The sequence below is a fragment of the Anastrepha obliqua genome, chromosome 4 (genome assembly GCF_027943255.1).
Source record: "Anastrepha obliqua isolate idAnaObli1 chromosome 4, idAnaObli1_1.0, whole genome shotgun sequence".
Classification (NCBI taxonomy): Eukaryota; Metazoa; Arthropoda; class Insecta; order Diptera; family Tephritidae; genus Anastrepha; species Anastrepha obliqua.
The window spans coordinates 26,360,846-26,371,706 of record NC_072895.1 but is presented as its reverse complement, the minus strand read 5'-3'; positions in this window follow the sequence as shown (position 1 = coordinate 26,371,706).

Sequence of the window (10,861 nt, the reverse complement as noted above, 5' to 3'; positions counted from 1 at the left end):
ATGCTCGATTATGTATCTTTCCATGATTCAAATTGAGTTAGTCTGAAATTGAAAAATGTCAAATGAAATGCAGAAAAAAACTTGACGTTTAGGTGTGGTTCACATTCAACATCGGCCCTTGAACTTTAACCATCCTTTATATAAATTTAAATAAGTTTTTCTTTTTTGTTTTAAATAAAAAAATAAAAAAGAATAGTTTTTTAATAAAAATTAGACAAGTTTTGTTTTTTTAATAAAAATTAGAAAGGTTCCTGTTTTTTATTAATGACTATTTCATGCACCGGCTGGACAATCCTAATGTAACCCTTATAGTGAAGTGAGACTTTGCAGCTCAGGTAAAATGAATTTGAAACTTTTTGATGTCAGATAAAAACTAATCTGCCAACGTTGGCGCCAGAAATTGGGCAACCCCGCTCTGCTTCTACTTCAAGATCATTTCAAAAATGTTAAATATACAATATTTCAGCGAACAAAACAAAAAAAAGGTTTGCACAAATTTAGTGGAAGATATGAGCCCGAAGTAAAATTTGTTGTGATTATTTAAATATTAAAAAAAAAAAAAAATGCACCGAACTACAAATTTGGTATGCAAAGTGCACTCACAATGCATTATAAAATTTCCATTTCCATCGATGTTCACTCATACATGAATGAACTCACAAAAAAGTCGAATTTCTTAAAAAAGAGGCTGAGACTTGGTAAGAGGTTCCTTTGTGCGAGCCACTCTCAAGACATGAATTATTTCAGTAATCAATAAGAAAAAATCGCTCAAAGGCAGCTTAGGAGATAAAGTAACGCAATTCTTTGAAAAGTGTCTATAGTGGCTATAGTCTGTTCAGTGATAGCTCGACCTTTTGGAATTGACGACATTCCGAGTTTGGGCAAACTGCGGACCATCGGTGATTGAACAAATTTGTAAGTAAAATAAGTATCAGTTGGTTATGAAAGTTTTCCGCTTTGGAGTGTATTAATGAAGCAGATTGATTGCCTTGATTCCGACCCCCAGAGGCGTAGTGATTGCTTCCGGAAGGACATAGTCAAAAGCCCCCTCAATGTTGAGAAAAGCGTCCACAGTGAACTCTTTCTAAGAAAGGGACACCTCGATATCTCTGACAATAGTTTGTGAAGCAGAATCCAGCGATCTGGCTTTACAATAGGCAGGTTGGGCAACCGATAAACGCCCCCCAAGAGATTTCATACCTTCCGAACAGCCTCTCAAGGACCTTCAACACGATGAAAGACTGATTGGCCTGAAACACTGTGGAGATACGTGTGAGATTTCACCTGCCCTGGGTATGAAAGTAACTCTCACAGCACTCCAAGATATGGTATTGTAGCTCCTATCAATGCAGCTCGCATAGATAGGGATCAGCTAACGACAAGATACCTTCGCAGATTCCAGTAGTTGCCATCGTAGCCAGATGACTTGAAGAGCTCGAAAAGGACTATCGCCCAAGCCAGGCGGCGCTTATCCAGCAAGCGGATATGGATGCGGAGAATAAGCTGGTATTGCTCCAGTTCGGATTCGCCAGAAAAATGGGCGTTGAGAAGCAACTTGAGTGACTCCTCGCTAGTCATTGTCCGGCATCTTGATCCGTCCTGCAGGTACCCAAAAGGCGTGAAATTCCTCGATGCCAGCCTTTAACGCTTGCGCATAATTTTCTTCACGAGTCTCACTTCGATTTCCTAACTTTGGATTTCTAGATTCCTTATGCTAATTTGTACAGTTCTCATCCCGTGGGAGACTTAATCTTTCTTGCTCTTATGAAAAGCCGTCTACACGAAGTTCTAATTTCAGAGAGTTCAGTAGTCCACCAAGGTGGCTTTTGCCTGTTAGGGGGCGATCTTACCGTACAAAAGCTCTCGAGAGCCCAATTACACGCAGTGGTGAATGTCTCCACTAGTTAGTGAGGTCAAGCACCTCCTACCTGACCGCAGTAACAAAAGTTGGGTCCCACCTCTATTACAAATAACCAAGTCTTCACTTAGAATAAAATCAAAAAACATAATAAAAGCGACTCACCTCTTGCATTCATGTCCGTACTTCCCCAACAGGTATGATGGGAGTTCGCATTGGTACCAATGATGACGCCGATTTTGCCTCGCCTCAGCTAAGGCCTTCTTTAGAAGCGTGAGAGCTGGTTCCACCTCGTCGTCATGTACCATGTGGGCTGAGCTCAACCAGAGTCTTCCAGTAGTGCTCTCCAAGCTCATAGTAACAATGCCTTCATTGCTGAAATGAGGCAAATTGAATGCATTTAGTTCTTTTCTGATGAGTAGATCAATAGATGAATACATTCTTTTCTTTATTTTGGAAATACAGCGCACCCTTGATAACGTGAACTTATTCAAACCAAGGCAGTTCATGTTAACAAAAGTTTTCACGTTTTGGAACGTTCCAAAAAGACTAAGTAAATACATTTTTTCACATTTTATTCTTGTTTTCATCACATATTAATTGAAAATTAAGTCATACGATGGTTTTATTTAAAAAAATTACTCATCTGTATTTGATTCTTCTGTTTTTCTAAAACTTGAAGCACAGATTTCTCCCTTAACCGTCTTAGCACACTCATATCATTTTGATCGACGTCTTCATGTCCAGCCATAACCCATGACCGCCTTGTTGCTTCAGTCGGCTTAATTTTCTCCAGTTGCTCTGATACGTTGTCATCATCGGATTCGTCTTCTCGTGTTGATGATCGTCATCTGCTTTGCCCTCCTCGATATATTCGTTCCATACATGAATGGCTGGTAACGTGAATTCAATCTGAAATTTTTAATAAAAAAAAGTTTTCTCAATAACCCACAAACATATATTTGAGCATATCTGCGAACTCGAACGAACCTCAGGATTTAAACTACTAAGGAGATCGACGGTGTTGCTCATCAAGGTGCGAAGTTCAGCTTCCCATTTTTCCTTTAAAACCGCCAACGGAACATTACGAGTATCTTCGGGATCATCATTGTTTACCGCAAAATTTAAAATACTGTTCCAGCACTTAGCTAATGTTGCTTCACCAACACGAAACCAAGCCGCATCCAAAAGATTTATAGCTGTTTTTAAGTTAATTTTTTTCAACGACTCAAGCAAATCAGACTTTGTCGGTGCTATTGAAGCTAGAAGGCTTTTTCTGTAATGCAACTTAGTAACTTTTATTGCATTCTGATCCATCGGTTGAATGAGAGGAGTAACGTTTGGTGACATAAACATTGCCGAAATTTGCCCATTCTTCGTTGTCAGTTCAGCTCCATTTGGGTTAGAAGGAGCGTTGTCGATTAGGAGAAGAGCTTTAATTGGTAAGGCTTTCTCCTTTAAAAACGATGTAACCTTAAAAAACAACCAGTTAATCTTAAAAATCGGTCAAAACTTAAAAGGAATATTCACCTGTGGAACAAATGACTCATGAAACCATTGCTTGAAAATAGCCAACGTCATCCAGGCGGATTTCGAGCTCTTAGTGGGACACTGAAAGTTTTTAAAGCAGCGTGCATTCTTCGCCTTTCCAATTACCAAAAGCTTAAGCTTGTGGGATCCAGTGGCGTTTGAACAGCATAAAAACGTGATTCGCTGCTTCTCGGACTTTACCCATCATCAGCATTATATAACTCATCGTTGCCCAACTCTAATTCGGCCATTTTAGCTTTAAGTTTTTCTTTAAACGGATCCACTAGCTGAGGTGCGAAGACAGTTTTTCGCCTGATATTTTAAGAAGACGAATACCGTACCTCTTCTTGAATCCTTGGAGCCATCCGTCACTAGCGAAGAAGTTTGCTCCATTTTTTTTTAACTTCGCATGCAGTGTTTTTGCCTTTTCTTTCAACATTAGAGCACTTACTGGCCAGTTTTTATCTCGCATTCGGATAAACCAACGACAAAGAGCTCTCTCCATTTTGGGCAACTCTGAAGAACGCAGTGTTTTTCTATTTCCAGGCCCACAATACGTGTTGTCTTCGCTTTAATGTTACAAATTGTTGATTTAGCAACATTATATTTCTTTGCTAAAATCCTGAAAGATGAGCCTTTTTTTAAAAAGCTGAGAATTTTAGCCTTTTGTTTTAATGTCAAGCTCACGGGTTTTTTAGAACTCATTTTCACCAGAAAACATAAGACGAAACATTCTTTGCAAAATCAAAACCGCGACTGAAATATTTTACTCCTTACATGCAATTACGAATAAAATGCCTATTTTATAATTAGGGGATTCCCCAATTTCAGAATTACTTGAGATCAATGTAAACTGTATACAAATAATTGCAACGTTTATTGTCCATATTATAGAGCTTTTTGGGTTTGTTCACGTTTTAGAGTAGTCAATGCACAAAAAAGTCTGTTCACGTTTTGGGGTGTTCACGCTTTAGAGTGTTCGCTGTATACATAAATATAGGGTGGGCCATGTAAAATTTGCTTTTTGAATCGGCTATAAAAGAAAAAACTAATCAATATTTTTTCAAACTTTCTTTTTTATTTTAAAGATTGAACATTGTCATTTATGAATGAAAAATAATATCGTTCAAATGACTGCCACGACTGGCTTTACAGTAGGCCATTCGATCAACCCAATTTTTAAGCACATTTTCGATTGTTTGGGCTCCAATTTCATGAATGGCAACTTCGATTTCGTGTTTTAAAGCATCAATCGTCTCTGGATGGTTCGCATAGCATTTGTCCTTAACGGCTCCCCACAAAAAATAGTCCAACGGGCTTAAATCACAGCTCCGAGGCGGCCAATTGATATCGGAATTTCGGCTGATTATTCGGTTTTCAAAAACGGTAGCCAAAAGTTCGAGTGTAGCTTTGGCAGTGTGACAAGTTGCACCGTCCTCTTGAAACCAAATGTCGTCCATGTCATCCTCTTCAATTTTTGGAAACAAAAACTCGTTGAGCATGTCACGGTAACGCTCGCCATTTACTGTAACCGCGGCTCCTCGCTCATTTTCGAAAAAAAAAAAAATGGCCCGAAGATGCCGCCAGACCAAAAACCGCACCAAACAGTGACTCGTTGTGGATGCATTTGCTTCTCTACAGTAACGTGTGGATTTTCTGAGCCCCAAATCCGACAATTTTGCTTTTTGACGTAGCCACCCATGTGAAAATCAGAAAAGAAGAAGAAGACTCACCACTTTGGAAATAGGTTTTCAATATTTCCAAAATTTGTTCAAGCGGATAGCGTCCCATTTCGTAAATGTCAAACCTTCAAGTAAATTATGAACACATTTGACATGTCATTTGTGTTACCATTCTCAAAAAAATAGGTGGTTCAAAAAGCAAACGCTATATGGCCCACCCTGTATCTTTAAAAAACCCCTGGATCTCCACCGTGCTGTGAGAGCGCCGAGTTGAGTGCCAAATTTGAAATTTAGAAGCCCGTTAAGGCCGCATTTCATTTGGCGTTACCCAGGGTGCATCGCGCGAGGTGATCTGCCCTACACCCCCTAAAAATGAACTCAAATATGCAGGAAATAACTGAATCGTATATTTATGCCAACACTTATGGTAATATATAATATTTCACATCGTGACAAAGGTAGGTATTTTCATTATCCCATTGCAGTTTGCATATTTTTTATTTTACTCCAGTTGACCGATAAACAATGAAATGCAGGGAAATAGTGAATTCTGTTGGCCCCGATCAAGTAGTACAATTAATTATATGTATATAAACGCGCATTTTAACTGTTGTGTAAAGAATTTTATATTGACTGGATATTGAAAGAAAATTAAAGTATTGTCAGGTCTTCTAAAGAGTCGTGTGGATTCATCGCTTTCAAAATGTTCCTTCTAACGCTGGTTGGGTAATTTCCACTTAGCTACAGTTAAATATTTCAATTCAATAAAATAGTTGTTGTATCAAATGTAGTAAATTCACTTTCACGTGTTGGGTGTTTCTATTTTGCTTGGACAAACAATTTGAAGGCAAATAATTTCCTTAAGCAACTTAAACACAAGAATTCCAATTTTCTATCAAATCGTTCAAAAAAGAAAAGTAAAAAATTTACCTTTATTCGTGTTTGTTGTTTTATACTCACAGATATGGCCATTTTTTAACAAAGACTTAAAGTTACAACGAGATTTAATGCCTTGAAATGTTGAAATGCCCAAAGTTGAATTTCACGTTTTAGTTCCGATTTGCAAAGTGAGCACCTCCCCTTTCAACTTCCTTTTTAGCCCATGCCAATCGTTCCGCTTCAGCTTGCGTCAGATTGGTCATGCCGCTAAACCGGTTGCAGATTTTGACTGCAGCGTTGTAGCGTGTTTTCGCTTTCAACCCCTCTTTGGCCCTTTCTTACTCCCAGAACTGGCACCATCAAGCATCAAAGGAGAGCGAAGTAAAGCTTCTTCCTCGTTATTATTCACGCTTGCTACACTTTCAGTAAAAATATGGAAGGAGCTTTGGTATCACTCAGCAATTGGGCCATGGACTGTGGTTTAAGTGTAAACCCGGGAAAAACTGAACTGATGCTATTCACTAAGAAAACCAAGGCACCAAACTTTAATCGTCCAAAACTAAACGGCATTAGTCTGACGCTAACCAAACAGGCAAAATACCTACATACCTATGAGTTATCCTAGAACCCAAACTCAGCTGGAAGTCCAACGTAGAGTACAGGGTAAAGAAAGCGAATATAGCACTTTACACGTGTAAGAGCATGTTGGGTAAAAAATGGGGTCTCCAACCAAAACTATTCAATTGGTCCTACACAGCTATTGTAAGACCTGAGAAAAATATGCGGCACTAGTCTGGTGGCCTGCAACAGAAAAAAAATACAACAATACTAAGCTGAACAAGATACAAATAACAGCGTGTATATCAACTACAGGAGCACTTAGCACCAGTCCTACTGAAGCGCTCAATGTACTTACTCACCTGCTACCATTAGATTTACACATTAAAACAATCGCTACTTGCAGCGCGGTGAGACTCAGTGACATAGGAAGCTGGACAACAAGGTCGTACGGTCACAGCAAGATTCTCCTACATCGACCCTCGCTGCTCAATAACAGATCAGACTACACAGTCCCCGACCTTAACTTTAAGAAAGGCTTTACGGTGCGTTTTCCACCGAATGGAGCAAAGGGAAGGTGATTGGAAGATACGATATCGAAATCTATACCGATGGTTCTAAGATGAACTGTGGTGTGGGAGCTGGCTTCCATTCGGAGCCGCTCAACCTATCTCAGTCAATTCGTCTTCCTGACCATGCCAGCGTATTGCAGGCTGAACTGTTGGCGATCAGAGAAGCAGGCAAATCACTAAAACTCTACAAGGAAGTTGGTGCAGACAGTCAAGCAGCTATAAAGGCCTTAGACTCCAACTCCATTTCATCCCAACTAGTCTTACAGTGTAGAGAGGAGCTGGAAACGCTTAGTCATTGGCTTGAATTCACCTTGATATGGGTTCCCGGTCACAGGAACATACGAGGTAATGAGATAGCGGATGAGTTAGCAAGAAAAGGTTCGACACTAAACTTAACAGAAGCGGTGGCAGTCCCCACGCCACTGAACACAATAAAGGCATTCATTGCTTCACACTATCATGCTTTAGCCGAAAGAAGATGGAAGCAACTAACTACATGTATTACAACAAAAAACAAATGGCTGTCATACAAAATCCAAAGGACAAATGATCTGTTAAGATGCTCTCGGCCAAACATCTCATGCATCACTGCAACCCTTACAGGCCACTGGAAAGTAGGGGATCATGCAGCTAGACTCAACCTACCTTTCAATCCTATCTGCAGAAGCTGTCAAGCGGAAGGAGCGAAAAAAAGTCTTTTCCACTACTTATGTGAATGTCCAGGGCTAGCTGGGGTACGACTCCGCTCCTTTGGTAAGCCTTTCTTGCAGCAAATTAATGAGATCCCAGGCATCGAGATAAAGAATTTGCTGGTATACTTGGACCTCACTAAATGGATCTAACTTAGAACAACAAAAAAAAAAACAAAAGAAGTAAAAAAAAAATATCATTATTCGAGGACGGTGATAGTAAGACGGTGCTGGTCACTAATTAAGATTATTTCAGGGAAAATACTCAACCACTTCAACAACAACAACACTTTCCAGGTCCGAGTCTTCGCGAACTATAGCACCCTTGCGTTGCATAGCGTTCTTCGTATGTTTGACAGTAGCATTACGACCATTGCAACCTGCTCCCGTTACAGTAGAAGTTTGAATTCAACTTTTTCGCACGACCACCTGCTCGACAAGGCAAGCGCAGTGGTCGAAGTAGTATAAAGAGGAATTCAAATGGTCCACCACGGCAGCGCCCCACGGATACTCCCTACGGCGGCCCTACGTTAGGCAGGTGCCGTTAAGATACAGCCGTTCTGGTAAAACCGCTGGCTGCCAACCATCCAATGGGCACCGTGTTGCATAAAATCCTGGATTAAGGGATGGGCAAGGAAGAGAAATAATGGGCTGCCAAGGGTTTAGAAATAACAAGGGATCTTCGTCGGTACGGTGATCTTCGCATGGTGATTGGTTGGCCACTAATTTCGGCGTAAAGTGGATGGATAGCTAGCCAATCCCCATATGGAGTTCGTGTTGAGTTGGTCCCCATGATATGGGGGTCAAACCACCACTAAGTCTCATCCCCGCGCCAACGAGATCAACATTAATGATGATAAAAAGATGGATGAAGAAAAAAATGGTAATTTTTCCATGTCAACCTTATTTATCTATCATGGCTCTAAATACTTAGTAGAACTGCAGCAAAGTTTTCATTTCTATCATCTCTGCCTTCGCTATTTACTTTTCTCATATCGTCATTATAGTGCTGATCTTCAAGGTTGGCACAGCTTCAAAAGCCCCATCCACCTGAACTCTCGGCGTCTGCAAAATTTAGGGGAAAATGAAAATCAGAAATTATGCGTCGTGTGCGTCATATCTACTATATGAAGTTTGATGTGAGTTTTAGTTTTCCTCTAATAGATTCACTTAAAACTGAGGTAGAAAAAGGTTTCGAACTATACTGACATAATATTGCTTTTCGGCTTCTGCTATCCGCTATCAGAAATACTAACGTTACAATTTAAAATTGCACAAGTGTAAATGTTCCAATTTTTGTTTCCATTGTTCGAAAAAAAAAAATCATTTCCCGAAATTGTGCAAAAGAAGTCCAGAATCGAAAAGCCTAAATATCGAATTATAGATTCAGAAACTGCATGAAATTCTCTAAATCTTCCATTTGGTTGCAACGCCACGAAGAGTTCAAATTGTAAATGTATTTTCGCAATTGCATTCCGCATGGGAGTACGAATGGGTTCTGATGGTATATGACTTAAATATATATATGTATAATATTAAACAAAATTTCGGTCGTGATTTTTTTTGGGGAAAATTTGGAAAATTCATCGAAAACTGAGCATCGGAAATTTTGTTTACTACTTTGAAGAAAATAATTAATAAAGTTTAAAACTTCTGTGTATAATGAAAAATCTTATTCAAAAATTCAATTTACATACCGTCAAAAAAGCACCAAGAATTGTTCAATAAAACGCAAAATAATTGTTTAATCACCAAAATTTATTTTGTCGCCTTCAAAATAGGTTCCATTCGAAGCAATGCACCTCTGCCAACGATTAGCCCAGTGATCAAAGAACCTTTTAAACGCGTTTTAAGAGATCTTCTTCAGCTCCTTCAGCGAATTCTCCTTTATGGCCTCTATCGACTCAAAGCGGCATTCGAGGAGTGGCAATTTAAGCTTTGGGAAAAGAAAAGAGTCACAGGGGGCTAAATCCGATGAATAAGGTGACTATTCGATGATATTTGTCCAGTTTTTGGTCAAAAAAGTGCCCACAACATGAGCCCTGTGAGACGGTGCGTTGTCATGGTGTATTTGACGTATTTTCCCCCTTCTACGGCGCAGCTGACTAATTTTTTTATTCTACTAAATGTCAACAATACATGAAAAAAATTTCAGCCGGTATAAAATGAGTTGGTAGAAATTTTTTTTCGACACGTTTCGTACCCTCCCACAAACACACCCACCACGGGTGCGCCAGCTGACGTTCACTTTCGTTGTTCATGAAAGCTAAATCACAAGTATAGTCAAGAATTTAACGGTATAAAAACGCAGTCCAAAATCGACCCCTGGCTCCCGGCCCATTAACCCCATAAGAAAATAATGCAAGAAAAAAACAAAGAAAATACATAAATCTGCCCTCTTTTCTCTTTTTACGAAGTCGCGTTATTAGGCAGTGAATTTACATTATTAAATCACTGCTCCAATTATTTCACAAATTATGAATTCAAATCAAAATTTAAACAATGGAAAAGTGCAAAACGCTTAATTTTGACAATCTATCCACAAAAACCCTTAAAATATACAAATCAAATCAGTTGTTCGAAAAAAAAAACACATTTTGATTGGTTTTGTTATACAATTTGGTGTAAAACTAATTCTCCTATCATATCAAAAATCTGATGAACTTCATCAGCAGCATAAAATGGCTAACACTGCCGCGATTTAGTCACCGTTCATAGTTCGCAAATACTCAACCCTCCCACCCCTCTTCTTTTGGTACTATCGTTTTCCTTCATCGCTTTTTCCTCTCCTTGTAATGGTATCACAAAGGATGAATCAAACTTCTTTCGTCCAAGTGGGCACACTTTCTGGACAACCATTACAACCTAACCTAACCGAATCAACCTATCGGAAGATTTATAATATTTGCAAATGGCGTCGCACGTCAATCGTATTAGACACTTGAGGACTAGAAAGCTGCAGTAAACAAACAGAGCACGTAAAGATCAAAATAAAGATATCCAACACTCAAAATCATTGCTTTTTTTTCGTTTAGTCAAAATGTTATTCAAATTGAATGATTAGTTTTGCGCCACCTTGTATTTACTCTCCTT